General features: G+C 42.2%; 1 pseudogene; it reads left to right on the top strand.

The window, feature by feature from the left end:
• Positions 1-264: 264 nt before the first annotated feature.
• Positions 265-19801, top strand: LOC139414435 (protein ANKUB1-like; annotated as a pseudogene).
• Positions 19802-20601: the final 800 nt, after the last annotated feature.

A 20601-nucleotide genomic window follows, 5' to 3' on the forward strand; every position in this document is an offset into this window, starting at 1 on the left:
GGCTGCTACGTGATAAACAGTTCGCGTTAGCGAATTAGCTACCTAGCTAGCCAGCCTAACAAGCTGTCAAATCCAGTGGAAACCGATGCAACCCTGCTGCCAAATAAGGGCTAGCTCGATGACCCGTGGTAACAGTGAGGTCCCCATGAGTTTCAAGGCTTTAATAAGTGCTATCGTGCAGAAAAAGCGAATAAAATACTGGTTGATGAGCTAGCTAAATTAGCTAGCAAGACGGATATGACCGTTAACAGCGTGCATGCACAAATGCATGACGACACATTGTATCTCAGTGAAGCAGGCATGCAGAACGAGATCGCCCCACCAAGCCAGATAGTAGAGGGGTACAACAACGCCGGGACACAGAGGCATAGCTCATACAATTATATTTTGTCCGGGTCAATGACTATCCTTGTTGAATAATAAATACCTGCGTCAAATATATGGCATCGCATGCTAGTGCAAAGATAGCTTGCATGACATTTTTTTTAAATCCGGTGACCACTAGATGTCCTCGTATATCCACATTTAGATTAACTGTACTTGATTTTTCATCAGTACTGTGAATGACAAGCCCACTGAATCTAGTTTAATAATCTTTATACTCAGCAGGTAGAGGCCTAGGTACTTCAAATCAGTGCTTAATTTGAGCAGGATCATGCCAGAACAGGATCCGGCACCGTTCCGTTCTGGACTGTTTTGTTCCGGAACCTACTTGGCCGAATCCGGTACCTCTCGTGCCATGAAAAATAATTTTCACTTTTTGCTATGTAACAATTATAATAAAAGCGATCAAAGTTCATTCGAGTTGCCTCTTCGTCAATTATCCTGCCCCCTCATCTCTCCCGAGTTGCACTTCATCATTTGTTTCCTTATAGAATCATAGCTGCATGAAGGGTTCTGGAGGAATTTTCTAAAGTTACGGAATTACTGCTGTCTGTTCAGAAATAAATTAAATCATTCAGAATAGCCTAATACGTCATGAGAAGCCCTATAATTTAGCTACAGAGGACCAATAGCTTATTTTTTAAATAGCCTAGCTGCGGATTGTAGCCCAATAACAAAGAATAGCCTACAGTCGGGAACGCGAGGCAAATCTGTCAGTGAAAAAACAGCACGCAGACAAAACAGGCCTTTTGCAATATTTCAAATACAATCGAGGGAAAACACAGGTTGAAAAGCAATGACTCTTGCTGAAAAGATAAGACTATGCTGTAGACTACCAAAATATTTGATCAACTCCCAAACATTGTTTTACAAAACAGAGAGAGGGAGAGATAGGCTTTTGACACGAGCGCTTCGACAATCTCCAGCGAGTGAGCTGCGCATCATTGGGTGAGTCAGTGAAACTGAAAAGCATTTTTAGGACAAATTTCCTCCTCATATTGTAGCCTACTATATGTTTCTCCACAACCCTAGGCCTATAGGCTATTGATGGATTCAAGACAAGGTCGTTTTTATTGATCTCAGATACTAAGTTTGTCAGTGTCAAAGTAGCCTGCCATTTCGATCATTTGTGCAGATTAAAAAAAGATAATGCCAGTCTCCAGTCATGTAAAAGGATGTAGAATTGCACGAAATGCGGTTTTAAAAAGGCCAACACTTTCCCGGACCCTAGGCTACTAAAAATGTTCCCCATGTGTTCACCTAGTGGCTCTACTCTACTGCTCTACCCAAATGTGATGATATGCGTTCAATGCTCTATTATAATAGGTGATCTTTTTTCTCATGAGTTCTGGTACCACAGAGCCCCCCCTCTGGCACCTCCCAATTTACAAATTAAGCTCTGCTTCAAATTTTTATTTTACAAGGCAAGTCAGTTAAAAGCAAATTATTATTTTCATTAAAGGCCTAGGAACAGTGGGTTAACTGCCTGTTCAGGAGCAGAATGACAGATTTGTACCTTGTCAGTTCAGGGATTTGAACTTGCAACCTTTCGGTTACCAGTCCAACACTCTAACCACTAGGCTACTTGTCTTCATGAAGGGTTTCATGTGAGCCTGTTTGCATCCCTCCCAGCTGCCCACTGCATTGAGGCTAGGTAACACAGTCACCACAGATAAATCCATGATAACCAAAAACAAGCATTTCTCAACGGCTGGCCATGCCTTCCTCCTGGCTACTCCAACCTCGGCCAACAGCTCCATGGGAAAGGAAGATGATTCTAAGAAGCAATTTGTTCATTTGGCTGGTGTCAAGTAAAGTATGTGACTAGTACTTACAATAGGAGACATGGTTATGTGATGGGGTGATAGTACTTACAGTAGGAGACATGTGATGGGGCGATAGTACTTACAGTAGGAGACATGTGATGGGGCGATGGTACTTACAGTAGGAGACATGTGATGGGGCGATAGTACTTACAGTAGGAGACATGTGATAGGGCGATAGTACTTACAGTAGGAGACAGCCACGCCAGCAGTGCTTTGTCAACATTGTCCCATCACGCACTAGTGACTCCTGTGGCGGGCCAGGTGCAGTGCACGCAGCAGTGCACGCTGACACGGTCGACACGGCTGGCTTCCAGGTTAAGCGGGCATGGTGTCATGAAGCAGTGTGGCTTGGCTGGGTTGTGTTTCGGAGGACGCACGGCTCTTGGCTCTCGCCTCTCCCAAGTCCATATGGGAGTTGTAGCAATGGGACAAGACTGTAACTACCAATTGGATACCACTAAATTGGAGAAGAAAAAAAAATAATTCACCTTGGGGGTTTGTGGTATATGGCCAATATACCTCCACGTTGCGTTGTGCCTAAGAACAGCCCTTGACCGTGGTATATTGGCCATATACCACACCTCCTTGGGCCTTATTTCTTAATTGTACACATTTGGACACTTTTACAATTATTGTATGGTAAACATTGACATCTGCCTGGGTGGAACACCCTCCATAATGGGTGTCTGTGTGGGACACCCTCCATTACGGCTCCATCAGTGCTGAGCCCTCTCACTCTGATTGTATGGGACACTCAATTACGGCTCCTTGTGTTTCCAATCTTCTTCCTCTGGCAGGATTACTTCCACGTGCAACTGTCAGACGACAAGCAGGTGAGGTACTTCCTGGAGCTGAGCTATGCTGGTGCCATCCTTCGGGACAGCTGGGTCCTGACAGACGTTGGCATCACCCCTAGCAGTGCCATCTGCTGCCTGCTGAAGGTACCAGCCAAACACCTAGCTGTTTCTACCCGTGCTTGAAAATGCATATCAAAGTGAGCTGGCTATTGCTTGAAACAGCTTCATACTATCATTAACATAAAGTGTTTCAGATTTAGTGTGGTAATATATAGTATGGTTATATAGTGTGGTTAAATAGTATGGTTATATAGTATGATTATATATATTATGGTGATATAGAGTGTGGTAATATATAGTATGGTTATATAGTATGATTATACAGTATGGTTATATAGTATGATTATATAGTATGATTATATAGTATGGTTATATAGTATGATTATATATATTATGGTGATATAGAGTGTGGTAATATATAGTATGGTTATATAGTATGATTATATAGTATGATTAGGTATGATTAGGTGATTTAGTTCATTCAAACAGGTGCCATTAATACAGGTAACGAGTGGAGGAGCTTATGAACAAGGTTAAACATTAGGCAGAGTTTTCATGGTAATCTGATTAAATTGTCAGTAACATGATCTTACCGGGTCAAACATGCCCTCACGAATCCCCCTCCATTGCCTGAAAACAATATTGTTATAAATGTTGTCATATCAGGATGCGTGGCAGAATAGTTTTTATTTAATTATTTGCCTGATCGTGAAGTTATACTTGCTTTGTGTCAGTTGTTTTGGCAAAATTGCAATGTGACAACTTTTCTAGCACTGAACATTTTTTTCCGATTGATCAGTTTCTAATTTGATCCTATTTCCTTGAAGGTGTGATAGTACCAAAGAAAACAGAACATACTTCTCAGTTAGGTTTTGAAGGAAGTCCATAAGTGTCAGATGTTCCACATTGTTGAGCTTCCCCTCTTCTGTGGTTTCCATCACTGAGGTTGCTCTGCTCCTGGTAGAATTGCTCTGCTCCTGGTAGAAATGTAATTATATTGCAAATAATCAAACTTAATATACAACAAATATCATACTGAAATGATTATTAAATGTTAAAGAGTGGAGGAGCATTGGCAACGTTGGGCCAATTAAACAACTGCAACACAACAGAGATGGTTGTGGTACGTCAACATTGCCAATGATAGCATCACTATAACATTTTATTGGATTAATGTTGTAATATGAAATGACAAGGTCAACTTACCATCTCATTGACAGCTTCAGATGTCAGGTGGTCATCCATCACACAGACAGGCATGTCTAGAGACTGGGACAAGGCTCTATGGTCATAACCAGGAGAGAATGGAAACATCAGAGCAGTCCCAATGGCAGAATCTAACCACTGTCTTCATGTCAAAGACTCACTCACTCATTTGCTTTGTCAAACCTACCCCTTAGAATGACTTCGATATTAAAAACCCAGGCTTTCCTAAAATGTTTACCTCAGCCAGTCTAGAACCCAGGTGTGTCTACAAAACACATGTACTCCTCCATAAGGTTCATGGGTTCCCTATTATTTTATCCCAGTACAAGAGGGGCAACTGGATTCAGGATTAAACACAAGCAGTCTTTAAGGTATATCTTATTACAGTTTAGGCCTACCTTATTATTTTCTTCCATCTGGCAATATCATTTTAAGGAATGAAATCTGTTTTGTTGCTAGTATTATTAGTAACTGTAGGAAAATACAGCTGTAAAGTACAAGAATCAGCTACTTTCTGAAGGGAAGCCAAGCTCATAAGCAATTTAGAACCTACAGACAATTATGACAAAATTGGAACGCATGAATGCGTCACAAACGCCTTGTGGTCACATGTTATTTTAGGGCGTGGCTCCGCATTCGTGACCGGTTCTCATATTTCTTTTTCCCGGTATCCGTTAGTGCTGGAATTTGCGATTAATACTTTTCTCATGCCGAAACCGGATTAAATACATACCGGTAGTTAAATGACAAAAAATATGATATTCGCAATGTCATTAAGCAACAACAACAACATAAATAGCTACTACAATTTCGAAACATGATTTTGTCATCAGTTCAGTACCATTTGTTTGATTTTGTGGACCCACGACTAGACTTTATCCATGTTAGCTAGTTGCTAGCGATGCTAGTCAGCATAGGCTGCTACGTGATAAACAGTTCGCGTTAGCGAATTAGCTACCTAGCTAGCCAGCCTAACAAGCTGTCAAATCCAGTGGAAACCGATGCAACCCTGCTGCCAAATAAGGGCTAGTTCGATGACACGTGGTAACAGTGAGGTCCCCATGAGTTTCAAGGCTTTAATAAGTGCTAACGTGCAGAAAAAGCGAATAAAATACTGGTTGATGAGCTAGCTAAATTAGCTAGCAAGACGGATATGACCGTTAACAGCGTGCATGCACAAATGCATGATGACACATTGTATCTCAGTGAAGCAGGCATGCAGAACGAGATCGCCCCACCAAGCCAGATAGTAGAGGGGTACAACAACGCCGGGACACAGAGGCATAGCTCATACAATTATATTTTGTCCGGGTCAATGACTATCCTTGTTGAATAATAAATACCTGCGTCAAATATATGGCATCGCATGCTAGTGCAAAGATAGCTTGCATGACATTTTTTTTAAATCCGGTGACCACTAGATGTCCTCGTATATCCACATTTAGATTAACTGTACTTGATTTTTCATCAGTACTGTGAATGACAAGCCCACTGAATCTAGTTTAATAATCTTTATACTCAGCAGGTAGAGGCCTAGGTACTTCAAATCAGTGCTTAATTTGAGCAGGATCATGCCAGAACAGGATCCGGCACCGTTCCGTTCTGGACTGTTTTGTTCCGGAACCTACTTGGCCGAATCCGGTACCTCTCGTGCCATGAAAAATAATTTTCACTTTTTGCTATGTAACAATTATAATAAAAGCGATCAAAGTTCATTCGAGTTGCCTCTTCGTCAATTATCCTGCCCCCTCATCTCTCCCGAGTTGCACTTCATCATTTGTTTCCTTATAGAATCATAGCTGCATGAAGGGTTCTGGAGGAATTTTCTAAAGTTACGGAATTACTGCTGTCTGTTCAGAAATAAATTAAATCATTCAGAATAGCCTAATACGTCATGAGAAGCCCTATAATTTAGCTACAGAGGACCAATAGCTTATTTTTTAAATAGCCTAGCTGCGGATTGTAGCCCAATAACAAAGAATAGCCTACAGTCGGGAACGCGAGGCAAATCTGTCAGTGAAAAAACAGCACGCAGACAAAACAGGCCTTTTGCAATATTTCAAATACAATCGAGGGAAAACACAGGTTGAAAAGCAATGACTCTTGCTGAAAAGATAAGACTATGCTGTAGACTACCAAAATATTTGATCAACTCCCAAACATTGTTTTACAAAACAGAGAGAGGGAGAGATAGGCTTTTGACACGAGCGCATCGACAATCTCCAGCGAGTGAGCTGCGCATCATTGGGTGAGTCAGTGAAACTGAAAAGCATTTTTAGGACAAATTTCCTCCTCATATTGTAGCCTACTATATGTTTCTCCACAACCCTAGGCCTATAGGCTATTGATGGATTCAAGACAAGGTCGTTTTTATTGATCTCATATACTAAGTTTGTCAGTGTCAAAGTAGCCTGCCATTTCGATCATTTGTGCAGATTAAAAAAAGATAATGCCAAAGTCTCCAGTCATGAAAAAGGATGTAGAATTGCACGAAATGCGGTTTTAAAAAGGCCAACACTTTCCCGGACCCTAGGCTACTAAAAATGTTCCCCATGTGTTCACCTAGTGGCTCTACTCTACTGCTCTACCCAAATGTGATGATATGCGTTCAATGCTCTATTATAATAGGTGATCTTTTTTCTCATGAGTTCTGGTACCACAGAGCCCCCCCTCTGGCACCTCCCAATTTACAAATTAAGCTCTGCTTCAAATTTTTATTTTACAAGGCAAGTCAGTTAAAAGCAAATTATTATTTTCATTAAAGGCCTAGGAACAGTGGGTTAACTGCCTGTTCAGGAGCAGAATGACAGATTTGTACCTTGTCAGTTCAGGGATTTGAACTTGCAACCTTTCGGTTACCAGTCCAACACTCTAACCACTAGGCTACTTGTCTTCATGAAGGGTTTCATGTGAGCCTGTTTGCATCCCTCCCAGCTGCCCACTGCATTGAGGCTAGGTAACACAGTCACCACAGATAAATCCATGATAACCAAAAACAAGCATTTCTCAACGGCTGGCCATGCCTTCCTCCTGGCTACTCCAACCTCGGCCAACAGCTCCATGGGAAAGGAAGATGATTCTAAGAAGCAATTTGTTCATTTGGCTGGTGTCAAGTAAAGTATGTGACTAGTACTTACAATAGGAGACATGGTGATGTGATGGGGTGATAGTACTTACAGTAGGAGACATGTGATGGGGCGATAGTACTTACAGTAGGAGACATGTGATGGGGCGATGGTACTTACAGTAGGAGACATGTGATGGGGCGATAGTACTTACAGTAGGAGACATGTGATAGGGCGATAGTACTTACAGTAGGAGACAGCCACGCCAGCAGTGCTTTGTCAACATTGTCCCATCACGCACTAGTGACTCCTGTGGCGGGCCAGGTGCAGTGCACGCAGCAGTGCACGCTGACACGGTCGACACGGCTGGCTTCCAGGTTAAGCGGGCATGGTGTCATGAAGCAGTGTGGCTTGGCTGGGTTGTGTTTCGGAGGACGCACGGCTCTTGGCTCTCGCCTCTCCCAAGTCCATATGGGAGTTGTAGCAATGGGACAAGACTGTAACTACCAATTGGATACCACTAAATTGGAGAAGAAAAAAAAATAATTCACCTTGGGGGTTTGTGGTATATGGCCAATATACCTCCACGTTGCGTTGTGCCTAAGAACAGCCCTTGACCGTGGTATATTGGCCATATACCACACCTCCTTGGGCCTTATTTCTTAATTGTACACATTTGGACACTTTTACAATTATTGTATGGTAAACATTGACATCTGCCTGGGTGGAACACCCTCCATAATGGGTGTCTGTGTGGGACACCCTCCATTACGGCTCCATCAGTGCTGAGCCCTCTCACTCTGATTGTATGGGACACTCAATTACGGCTCCTTGTGTTTCCAATCTTCTTCCTCTGGCAGGATTACTTCCACGTGCAACTGTCAGACGACAAGCAGGTGAGGTACTTCCTGGAGCTGAGCTATGCTGGTGCCATCCTTCGGGACAGCTGGGTCCTGACAGACGTTGGCATCACCCCTAGCAGTGCCATCTGCTGCCTGCTGAAGGTACCAGCCAAACACCTAGCTGTTTCTACCCGTGCTTGAAAATGCATATCAAAGTGAGCTGGCTATTGCTTGAAACAGCTTCATACTATCATTAACATAAAGTGTTTCAGATTTAGTGTGGTAATATATAGTATGGTTATATAGTATGGTTAAATAGTATGGTTATATAGTATGATTATATATATTATGGTGATATAGAGTGTGGTAATATATAGTATGGTTATATAGTATGATTATACAGTATGGTTATATAGTATGATTATATAGTATGATTATATAGTATGGTTATATAGTATGATTATATATATTATGGTGATATAGAGTGTGGTAATATATAGTATGGTTATATAGTATGATTATATAGTATGATTAGGTATGATTAGGTGATTTAGTTCATTCAAACAGGTGCCATTAATACAGGTAACGAGTGGAGGAGCTTATGAACAAGGTTAAACATTAGGCAGAGTTTTCATGGTAATCTGATTAAATTGTCAGTAACATGATCTTACCGGGTCAAACATGCCCTCACGAATCCCCCTCCATTGCCTGAAAACAATATTGTTATAAATGTTGTCATATCAGGATGCGTGGCAGAATAGTTTTTATTTAATTATTTGCCTGATCGTGAAGTTATACTTGCTTTGTGTCAGTTGTTTTGGCAAAATTGCAATGTGACAACTTTTCTAGCACTGAACATTTTTTTCCGATTGATCAGTTTCTAATTTGATCCTATTTCCTTGAAGGTGTGATAGTACCAAAGAAAACAGAACATACTTCTCAGTTAGGTTTTGAAGGAAGTCCATAAGTGTCAGATGTTCCACATTGTTGAGCTTCCCCTCTTCTGTGGTTTCCATCACTGAGGTTGCTCTGCTCCTGGTAGAATTGCTCTGCTCCTGGTAGAAATGTAATTATATTGCAAATAATCAAACTTAATATACAACAAATATCATACTGAAATGATTATTAAATGTTAAAGAGTGGAGGAGCATTGGCAACGTTGGGCCAATTAAACAACTGCAACACAACAGAGATGGTTGTGGTACGTCAACATTGCCAATGATAGCATCACTATAACATTTTATTGGATTAATGTTGTAATATGAAATGACAAGGTCAACTTACCATCTCATTGACAGCTTCAGATGTCAGGTGGTCATCCATCACACAGACAGGCATGTCTAGAGACTGGGACAAGGCTCTATGGTCATAACCAGGAGAGAATGGAAACATCAGAGCAGTCCCAATGGCAGAATCTAACCACTGTCTTCATGTCAAAGACTCACTCACTCATTTGCTTTGTCAAACCTACCCCTTAGAATGACTTCGATATTAAAAACCCAGGCTTTCCTAAAATGTTTACCTCAGCCAGTCTAGAACCCAGGTGTGTCTACAAAACACATGTACTCCTCCATAAGGTTCATGGGTTCCCTATTATTTTATCCCAGTACAAGAGGGGCAACTGGATTCAGGATTAAACACAAGCAGTCTTTAAGGTATATCTTATTACAGTTTAGGCCTACCTTATTATTTTCTTCCATCTGGCAATATCATTTTAAGGAATGAAATCTGTTTTGTTGCTAGTATTATTAGTAACTGTAGGAAAATACAGCTGTAAAGTACAAGAATCAGCTACTTTCTGAAGGGAAGCCAAGCTCATAAGCAATTTAGAACCTACAGACAATTATGACAAAATTGGAACGCATGAATGCGTCACAAACGCCTTGTGGTCACATGTTATTTTAGGGCGTGGCTCCGCATTCGTGACCGGTTCTAATATTTCTTTTTCCCGGTATCCGTTAGTGCTGGAATTTGCGATTAATACTTTTCTCATGCCGAAACCGGATTAAATACATACCGGTAGTTAAATGACAAAAAATATGATATTCGCAATGTCATTAAGCAACAACAACAACATAAATAGCTACTACAATTTCGAAACATGATTTTGTCATCAGTTCAGTACCATTTGTTTGATTTTGTGGACCCACGACTAGACTTTATCCATGTTAGCTAGTTGCTAGCGATGCTAGTCAGCATAGGCTGCTACGTGATAAACAGTTCGCGTTAGCGAATTAGCTACCTAGCTAGCCAGCCTAACAAGCTGTCAAATCCAGTGGAAACCGATGCAACCCTGCTGCCAAATAAGGGCTAGTTCGATGACACGTGGTAACAGTGAGGTCCCCATGAGTTTCAAGGCTTTAATAAGTGCTATCGTGCAGAAAAAGCGAATAAAATACTGGTTGATGAGCTAGCTAAATTAGCTAGCAAGACGGATATGACCGTTAACAGCGTGCATGCACAAATGCATGACGACACATTGTATCTCAGTGAAGCAGGCATGCAGAACGAGATCGCCCCACCAAGCCAGATAGTAGAGGGGTACAACAACGCCGGGACACAGAGGCATAGCTCATACAATTATATTTTGTCCGGGTCAATGACTATCCTTGTTGAATAATAAATACCTGCGTCAAATATATGGCATCGCATGCTAGTGCAAAGATAGCTTGCATGACATTTTTTTTAAATCCGGTGACCACTAGATGTCCTCGTATATCCACATTTAGATTAACTGTACTTGATTTTTCATCAGTACTGTGAATGACAAGCCCACTGAATCTAGTTTAATAATCTTTATACTCAGCAGGTAGAGGCCTAGGTACTTCAAATCAGTGCTTAATTTGAGCAGGATCATGCCAGAACAGGATCCGGCACCGTTCCGTTCTGGACTGTTTTGTTCCGGAACCTACTTGGCCGAATCCGGTACCTCTCGTGCCATGAAAAATAATTTTCACTTTTTGCTATGTAACAATTATAATAAAAGCGATCAAAGTTCATTCGAGTTGCCTCTTCGTCAATTATCCTGCCCCCTCATCTCTCCCGAGTTGCACTTCATCATTTGTTTCCTTATAGAATCATAGCTGCATGAAGGGTTCTGGAGGAATTTTCTAAAGTTACGGAATTACTGCTGTCTGTTCAGAAATAAATTAAATCATTCAGAATACGTCATGAGAAGCCCTATAATTTAGCTACAGAGGACCAATAGCTTATTTTTTAAATAGCCTAGCTGCGGATTGTAGCCCAATAACAAAGAATAGCCTACAGTCGGGAACGCGAGGCAAATCTGTCAGTGAAAAAACAGCACGCAGACAAAACAGGCCTTTTGCAATATTTCAAATACAATCGAGGGAAAACACAGGTTGAAAAGCAATGACTCTTGCTGAAAAGATAAGACTATGCTGTAGACTACCAAAATATTTGATCAACTCCCAAACATTGTTTTACAAAACAGAGAGAGGGAGAGATAGGCTTTTGACACGAGCGCATCGACAATCTCCAGCGAGTGAGCTGCGCATCATTGGGTGAGTCAGTGAAACTGAAAAGCATTTTTAGGACAAATTTCCTCCTCATATTGTAGCCTACTATATGTTTCTCCACAACCCTAGGCCTATAGGCTATTGATGGATTCAAGACAAGGTCGTTTTTATTGATCTCAGATACTAAGTTTGTCAGTGTCAAAGTAGCCTGCCATTTCGATCATTTGTGCAGATTAAAAAAAGATAATGCCAAAGTCTCCAGTCATGTAAAAGGATGTAGAATTGCACGAAATGCGGTTTTAAAAAGGCCAACACTTTCCCGGACCCTAGGCTACTAAAAATGTTCCCCATGTGTTCACCTAGTGGCTCTACTCTACTGCTCTACCCAAATGTGATGATATGCGTTCAATGCTCTATTATAATAGGTGATCTTTTTTCTCATGAGTTCTGGTACCACAGAGCCCCCCCTCTGGCACCTCCCAATTTACAAATTAAGCTCTGCTTCAAATTTTTATTTTACAAGGCAAGTCAGTTAAAAGCAAATTATTATTTTCATTAAAGGCCTAGGAACAGTGGGTTAACTGCCTGTTCAGGAGCAGATTGACAGATTTGTACCTTGTCAGTTCAGGGATTTGAACTTGCAACCTTTCGGTTACCAGTCCAACACTCTAACCACTAGGCTACTTGTCTTCATGAAGGGTTTCATGTGAGCCTGTTTGCATCCCTCCCAGCTGCCCACTGCATTGAGGCTAGGTAACACAGTCACCACAGATAAATCCATGATAACCAAAAACAAGCATTTCTCAACGGCTGGCCATGCCTTCCTCCTGGCTACTCCAACCTCGGCCAACAGCTCCATGGGAAAGGAAGATGATTCTAAGAAGCAATTTGTTCATTTGGCTGGTGTCAAGTAAAGTATGTGACTAGTACTTACAATAGGAGACATGGTTATGTGATGGGGTGATAGTACTTACAGTAGGAGACATGTGATGGGGCGATAGTACTTACAGTAGGAGACATGTGATGGGGCGATGGTACTTACAGTAGGAGACATGTGATGGGGCGATAGTACTTACAGTAGGAGACATGTGATAGGGCGATAGTACTTACAGTAGGAGACAGCCACGCCAGCAGTGCTTTGTCAACATTGTCCCATCACGCACTAGTGACTCCTGTGGCGGGCCAGGTGCAGTGCATGCAGCAGTGCACGCTGACACGGTCGACACGGCTGGCTTCCAGGTTAAGCGGGCATGGTGTCATGAAGCAGTGTGGCTTGGCTGGGTTGTGTTTCGGAGGACGCACGGCTCTTGGCTCTCGCCTCTCCCAAGTCCATATGGGAGTTGTAGCAATGGGACAAGACTGTAACTACCAATTGGATACCACTAAATTGGAGAAGAAAAAAAAATAATTCACCTTGGGGGTTTGTGGTATATGGCCAATATACCTCCACGTTGCGTTGTGCCTAAGAACAGCCCTTGACCGTGGTATATTGGCCATATACCACACCTCCTTGGGCCTTATTTCTTAATTGTACACATTTGGACACTTTTACAATTATTGTATGGTAAACATTGACATCTGCCTGGGTGGAACACCCTCCATAATGGGTGTCTGTGTGGGACACCCTCCATTACGGCTCCATCAGTGCTGAGCCCTCTCACTCTGATTGTATGGGACACTCAATTACGGCTCCTTGTGTTTCCAATCTTCTTCCTCTGGCAGGATTACTTCCACGTGCAACTGTCAGACGACAAGCAGGTGAGGTACTTCCTGGAGCTGAGCTATGCTGGTGCCATCCTTCGGGACAGCTGGGTCCTGACAGACGTTGGCATCACCCCTAGCAGTGCCATCTGCTGCCTGCTGAAGGTACCAGCCAAACACCTAGCTGTTTCTACCCGTGCTTGAAAATGCATATCAAAGTGAGCTGGCTATTGCTTGAAACAGCTTCATACTATCATTAACATAAAGTGTTTCAGATTTAGTGTGGTAATATATAGTATGGTTATATAGTATGGTTAAATAGTATGGTTATATAGTATGATTATATATATTATGGTGATATAGAGTGTGGTAATATATAGTATGGTTATATAGTATGATTATACAGTATGGTTATATAGTATGATTATATAGTATGATTATATAGTATGGTTATATAGTATGATTATATATATTATGGTGATATAGAGTGTGGTAATATATAGTATGGTTATATAGTATGATTATATAGTATGATTAGGTATGATTAGGTGATTTAGTTCATTCAAACAGGTGCCATTAATACAGGTTACGAGTGGAGGACAGAGGAGCCTCTTAAAGAAGAAGTTACAGGTCTGTGAGAGCCAGAAATGTTGCTTGTTTGTAGGTGACCAAATACTTATTTTCCACCATAATTTGCAAATAAATTCATTAAAAATCCTACAATGTGATTTTTCTGGATTTTTTTTTCTTCTCATTTTGTCTGTCATAGTTGAAGTGTACCTATGATGAAAATTACAGGCCTCTCTCATCTTTTTAAGTGGGAGAACTTGCACAATTGGTGACTGACTAAATACTTTTTTGCCCCACTGTATAGTGTGGTGGTATATAGTATGGCGATATATAGAATGTTGAGGTCACCCATGGTTATGGTAGAGTGATTGGTTAGTAAGGACACTGCTTTATACCGAGACCATGGTTATGGTAGAGTGATTGATTAGTAAGAACACTGCTTCGTGAGTGTGAAGTGTTGTTGTACAGAGGTCCCTGGGTACATGTCCAGAGCCAGACAGGGACAGAACTCACTCTGTTCCACAAAGTTCTGTGGAAGATTTGCTAACAGAGGAGAGTGGTTATGTATCTAAGTACAAATTTAACCATCAGAATAATGTTTATTTGTGTTCCTTACTCCTTACTTACACATCCCATCATTGACATAGTCAAAGCCAGACCTTCTGTCTGTCTCTCCTTCTTGCTGGTTGACTAGAGTGGAAATCTATAGTATTGTATGGTTGACCTGGGATAGAGCTGAAATGTGGCCCGATGTAGTGTTGCCTTTGTACCAAACACCCTTACAGTCATAAACCTTTTCCCCATGTAATCGCCTCGACCTCAGTCTGGTGTTCGCTAACAGTATCTGAAGAGTCTGTATACCCAGTGGTGTATAGTACAGTAGAGCACAGCAGACTACAGTAAAGTACAGCAGACAGAGTACAGTAGAGTACAGTAGAGTACAGTAGAGCACAGCAGAGTACAGCAGAGTACAGTAGAGCACAGCAGAGTACAGTAGAGTACAGTAGAGCACAGCAGACTACAGTAAAGTACAGCAGACAGAGTACAGCAGAGTACAGTAGAGTACAGTAGAGCACAGCAGAGTACAGCAGACTACAGTAGAGCAGACTACAGTAGAGTACAGTAGAGTACAGTAGAGCACAGCAGAGTACAGCAGACAGAGCACAGCAGAGTACAGTAGAGTACAGCAGAGTACAGCAGAGTACAGTAGAGCACATCAGGCCGTATAGTAGGAGAAGAAGAGGCCCTTTGGGTTCATTGAAATACATATTCATAATATTTCTGTTAACAATTTAATCTGCACCCAGATTAGTCTTCAATTTAATTTTCACCCAGATTAGTGTTCAATTTAATCTGCACCCAGATTAGTGTTCAATGTGATAGAACAAAACTCAGTACAGCACATGAATTAGAAAATGTTGTTACAAATTTGAGCCACGAGATGGTGGTAGATTATAAATTTAAATAGCATGGACCTTTGATTTGTCTCTGGATAGAAATTGCCCTTGGGCACAGATCTAGGATCAGTTTACTCTCACCAAATCCTAACCTTTACCATTAGCAGTAAAAACACAAACCAGACCTAAGATCAGTGCAAAGGAGCCACTTCATCTTACCCCTGTAATTATATGACTCCTAACTTATATATACTGAGTGTACCAAACATTAGAAACACCTTCCTAATATTGAGTTGCACCCCGCCTTTTGCCATCAGAACAGCCTCAATTTGTTGGGGCATGGACTCTATAAGGTGTTTGAAAGCGTTCCCCAGGGATGCTGGCCCATGTTGACTCCAATGCTTCCAACAGTTGTGCCAAGTTGGCTGGATGTTCTTTGGGTGGTGGACCATTCATGATACACACAGGAAACTGTTGAGTGTGAAAATCCCCAGCAGCATTGCAGTTCTTGACACAAACCGGTGCACCTGGCACCTACTACCCCGTTCAAAGGCACTTAAATATTTTGCCTTTTGCCATCAATTCTTTAACCTGTCCACTCCCCTTCATCTACACGGAAGTGGATTTAACAAGTGACATCATTAAGGAATCATAGCTTTCACCTGGATTCACCTGGTCAGTCTTTGTCATGGAAAGAACAGGTGTTCATAATGTTTTGTTTACTGGGTGTATAAACACAACATAGGTATTTATGTAAAACAAGTGAATTTACTGTATGTCCATGGTCTTATACTTCAGCGGGAGCCGGTGGTGCGTGTGTTCAGTGCTGTGACGGGGGAGACCCTCTCAGTCTTGGGCACTGTGTTTCTCCTGAGTACGTCTGTGGCCAGGCTCATGACCCTGGTGTCCCAGCAGTGTGGGCTTCCCGTCAGCTCCTTCAGACTGAGCTCTCCCACCGGCCTGCAACTCTACGACTGCAACCGGCTGCACGACTACGCCATTGACCTGGGCATGGCCTTCCTTGTGCAGTAGATCAATGGTCCTCTGTCTCAACACCTTATGGATGTAACACAGAGACAAATGGACTGTATGGAACACATTCTTGGTTCATGGCAACCAGGAGGACAACCTGCATGTGTCTCTGTCTCCCAGGGGCTACTCTACGGTTGGACACCTGGGATGGGTGGGCGGAGTTCCTCAGAGGCTGCTTCCTGTGACACAGACTGACCGTCCAACGACACCTGTCTAGGGAGAGACCTGTGAAGTCAGAATACACATCTACACACTGAACTGTATGATAGACTTACTATCAACAGTGATGGTACTGAACCTTTATTTAGCTTTCAATGATGGTACTGACCCTGTATATAGCTTACAATGATAGTACTGACCCTGTATATAGCTTTCAATGATGGTACTGACCCTGTATATAGCTTACAATGATAGTACTGACCCTGTATATAGCTTACAATGATAGTACTGACCCTGTATATAGCTTACAATGATGGTACTGACCCTGTATATAGCTTACAATGATAGTACTGACCCTGTATATAGCTTACAATGATAGTACTGACCCTGTATATAGCTTACAATGATGGTACTGACCCTGTATATAGCTTACAATGATGGTACTGACCCTGTATATAGCTTACAATGATAGTACTGACCCTGTATATAGCTTACAATAATGGTACTGACCCTGTATATAGCTTACAATGATAGTACTGACCCTGTATATAGCTTACAATGATAGTACTGACCCTGTATATAGCTTACAATGATAGTACTGACCCTGTATATAGCTTACAATAATGGTACTGACCCTGTATATAGCTTACAATGATAGTACTGACCCTGTATATAGCTTACAATGATAGTACTGACCCAGTATATAACTTACAATGATGGTACTGACCCTGTATATAGCTTACAATGATAGTACTGACCCTGTATATAGCTTTCAATGATGGTACTGACCCTGTATATAGCTTACAATGATAGTACTGACCCTGTATATAGCTTACAATGATAGTACTGACCCTGTATATAGCTTACAATGATAGTACTGACCCTGTATATAGCTTACAATGATAGTACTGACCCTGTATATAGCTTACAATGATAGTACTGACCCTGTATATAGCTTACAATGATAGTACTGACCCTGTATATAGCTTACAATGATAGTACTGACCCTGTATATAGCTTACAATAATAGTACTGACCCTGTATATAGCTTACAATGATAGTACTGACCCTGTATATAGCTTACAATAATAGTACTGACCCTGTATATAGCTTATATTCTCGTGTTTTTTTCCTTCATACGTTTTTTCTCTTACCCTGATATTTAATACTGCATTGTGGGAAAGAGCTTGCAAATAAGCATTTTACTGTACTGTTTTATAACCCACTGTATCTTGTGAACTTGACAAAAAAAACTTGAAACGTGTTATAAATACATTGATTCTGTATTATTCCAGGTTCCAGCTCCGGGTGGCACTCTACATCGCTGCTTCTCTGGGCCACCTGGACCTGGCCGGCTGGCTGCTGGAGAGGGGGGTGCGTGTCATTGAGCCGGCGGGGGTTCACCCTTACCGTGAGTGGTGCCACCAGACAGCCCACCCCGACGTCGCCAAGTGTCCCGCTGTCGCCTCCATCGAGCACGGCCAGCTCACCATCCTCAAACTCTTTATCGCCAGCAGCGTTCTGACCCTTGCCTGTCGGGATCCCCAGGGTCGTGACCCCCTGAGGATCGCCCTTCAGTACGGCCACAGGGAGTGTGTGCGTCACCTGGCCACCAAGCTGTGCTCTGTGGTAGTCCTCCCAGGTATGGCCCTGCCCATGCGGACATACCTCCAGATAAAGGGCTGGGTGAGGCTGGGGCAGAGGAGGGCAGCATCCAGGCACTGTATGGGCCTCAACAGGGCTCCGTTCAGGACCAGGGTGGGCGACACGGTCCTGGTGGACGGCTTCACCCTCCCCAAGATGTCATCCAAGCCCAGGAGGAGTGAGGCCAAGGCGGGTATCAGGGTGATGTCCACAGCCTCTCAAAGTTTGACCCCCATCAACTGCCCATCTCATGTAACCTGCCCGCTCCGCGCCCTGGCATCCCAGGATAAACCTCTTCAACTACCGAAGCTACACCCTGTGGCCACGAGGGATGAAAGAGAGAAGAAGAGGGGATGGGAAGGGATGTGAGGAGGATGAGAGTGGGGATCAGAACAGCAACCAATGGAGGAGCAGAGTCCCGCTCCCGCCCATTTCCAGAGACACCAATCTCAGACCTGTGTTTGACTCGCCAAACTCCGCCCAGATACTCACCACCTCACTGGAGGCCTTTTCTCCCCACTGCGACCGCACACCCAGAGAAAACGCCATATACTGTTTGGCCTTGGCCAGGTTAGTCCAAGTTTAAATGACAGCTACGGTGAATATGAATATTTCTCTGTAGGTTTCTTATGAAAGGTGTGAATACTGTCAGAAGAAGCCTCCTATAATCAGTGGTGGTGGGGGGGAACACATGTAAAAGCTGTTTACACACTTTTTATTTTATTTTGTTCGAGCATTTACCCACCTTTTGTGGAAGATGCATTGAAAGTAGAGGGAGCGTTACTTCTTTAATCCTGAACGGCAATCAGCATTTACCAGTCAATGGTTTTACCACTACATCACTGCCTATGATATACCCTTATCCTCCCTGAATAGATTTCAGTACAAACAAATCATGAGCCAACCATCATGCTTAGAAGGTACATAGTCAAATCAAATCAACTCAAACTTTATTTGTCACATGCGCTGAATACAACAAGTGTAGATCTTTCCGTGAAATACTTTACTTACAAGCCCTTAACAAACAGTGCAGTTCAAGAAGAGTTAAGAGAATATTTACCCAATAAACTAAAGTAACAAATAATAAAACAGTTGAACTTGTCCGGTGGCCATTTTATTAATTGTTCAGCAGTCTTATGACTTGGGGTTAGAAGCTGTTATAGGTTTACCCTAACAAGTCCTGAAACAAATCATGAGCCAACTATCATGCTTAGAAGGTATATAGTGTCAGTCTTATTGGTTCACCCTAACAAGTTGTTTCAGTATGGGGAGAGGATAGGATGTAAGTGCGCTTCATTAATGTATTGAGGCCATTACATATACAGTATTTCACAATGCTAGGACACAGATTTGGTCTCCTAACCTTGTTCTGGTTGATTGACTCTCTAACAGTGCCTTCACACAGAGACCATGGTTGCAGCAGCTGAATGTAGCGCGGACTCTGGCCAGGAGGAGTGCTCAGCACATTGGTTAGACACCAGGATCCTGGTCATTAGGCAGATTAAACATACTGAAACAAGGAGGGACAACCTGGAATTGTCCAAAAAGGAACTCTTATTTAATTTATTTTTTAATTTTTTACAGTGAACAAGATGAGACTTTGGAACGGATGATGCCTGAAACAATGCGGACGACTTAGAATTCCGTTCCTTTTGATGAGGCTTATAGATATAGTCTTTGCCTGTTTGATGGTTAGTCTGAGGGCATAGCAGGATTACATATAAGTATCTGGATTAGTGTCCCGCTCCTTGAAAGAAGCAGCTCTAGCCTTTAGCGCGGTGTGGATGTTGCCTGTAATCCATGGCTTCTGTCGGGGATATGTACATACGGTCACTGTTGGCACGACGTTGTCGATCCACTTATTGATTTAGCCTGTGACTGAGGTGGTATACTCCTCAAAGCATGTGGATGAATCGCAGAACATATTATAGTCTGTGCTAGCAAAACAGTCAACATATGACAACAAATGAATGCAATCTCATTTAATGAGGAAAATTATCTTGGGTTGGAGAAGCTTCTAGTGATGGCTCTATACATTCTGGTGAAAAGGGAGGGTTTGCGACTCTTCTCTTCAGGTGGGAAGGAATATGCGATGTCATTTCCCTCTGGAGCAAAGGAGCCATGAGAATTTGTCCTCGACTCTGCAAAGAAAGACCATCCAGTATGTCATGGGTAACAATTCAGAGCAGAGTGCAATGTCTTTCCAAATGAATTAGTTGAACGCTAAAGTAATAATATCTTAGTCTTGAATGAGCAGCAGCAGGGCTTACCTGTAAAGTACACAGTAGGGGAAGTGTTCTGAGGCTGGTACTCCATAGACTTTTGAGGACAGTGGTCCTTTCTAACTTTCTTGGAACCCTGTTTGGTGGGAAAAGGCACATTAAAACAAACTGTTATATATCTTAAAGTACAGTATATCAACTGCAAAAAGGCAATACA

The sequence above is a fragment of the Oncorhynchus clarkii genome, chromosome 1 (genome assembly GCF_045791955.1).
Source record: "Oncorhynchus clarkii lewisi isolate Uvic-CL-2024 chromosome 1, UVic_Ocla_1.0, whole genome shotgun sequence".
Classification (NCBI taxonomy): domain Eukaryota; kingdom Metazoa; phylum Chordata; class Actinopteri; order Salmoniformes; family Salmonidae; genus Oncorhynchus; species Oncorhynchus clarkii.